We start from the raw sequence: 607 nt of genomic DNA, 5'->3' as shown, positions 1-607 counted from the left end.
CCCTGCTGTCTTTTTAAGTTTGTTTATTATTGCGTTTTTGTAAATATTCCTGTCACCCTAACTCCTCCTTATACCTTTTACTCATTTTCATTTGCATTATTTTTATTTTCAGTTCTCAGCCATCATTCTTTGACTAGATATCCCTCTTATCCTGCCGACCCCACCTTCTCCTCTATTTATTGCCCTTTTTCATCTGTCATTACTTTCTTTTTCAGTTACCATTGCTATTCTTTGACTCCGGATACCCCTTTCACCCATCTGTGTCCATCCTCCTCTCAGTTTCATCCGTGCATACCCCAGCCATATGGGCAGGGTCCTTCGCACGAATCTTTTCCAATTTTGGTATCAAGGTCACACTCACACATTCTCTCTCTCTCTCTCTCTCTCTCTCTCTCTCTCTCTCTGGGGGGCGCGGTAGCACAGTGGCAGCGCGCTGAGCTTGTGATCGGGAGGTCGCAAGTTCGAGCCTCGCCCGGGCTACCGTTGCCGGGAGGGGTAGCTCCCTCCTGTAACCCCAGCGGGGCTATATCTAGCTCGGGGAATTTATTTCTCCATTTCTCTCTCTCTCTCTCTCTCTCTCTTTCTCTCTCTCTCGATGTGCACATAC

This window comes from Coenobita brevimanus, chromosome 79, assembly GCF_032717465.1.
Source record: "Coenobita brevimanus isolate Jiangsu-jjx chromosome 79, ASM3271746v2, whole genome shotgun sequence".
NCBI lineage: Eukaryota > Metazoa > Arthropoda > Malacostraca > Decapoda > Coenobitidae > Coenobita > Coenobita brevimanus.
Note: the sequence above shows the minus strand (reverse complement) of the source record.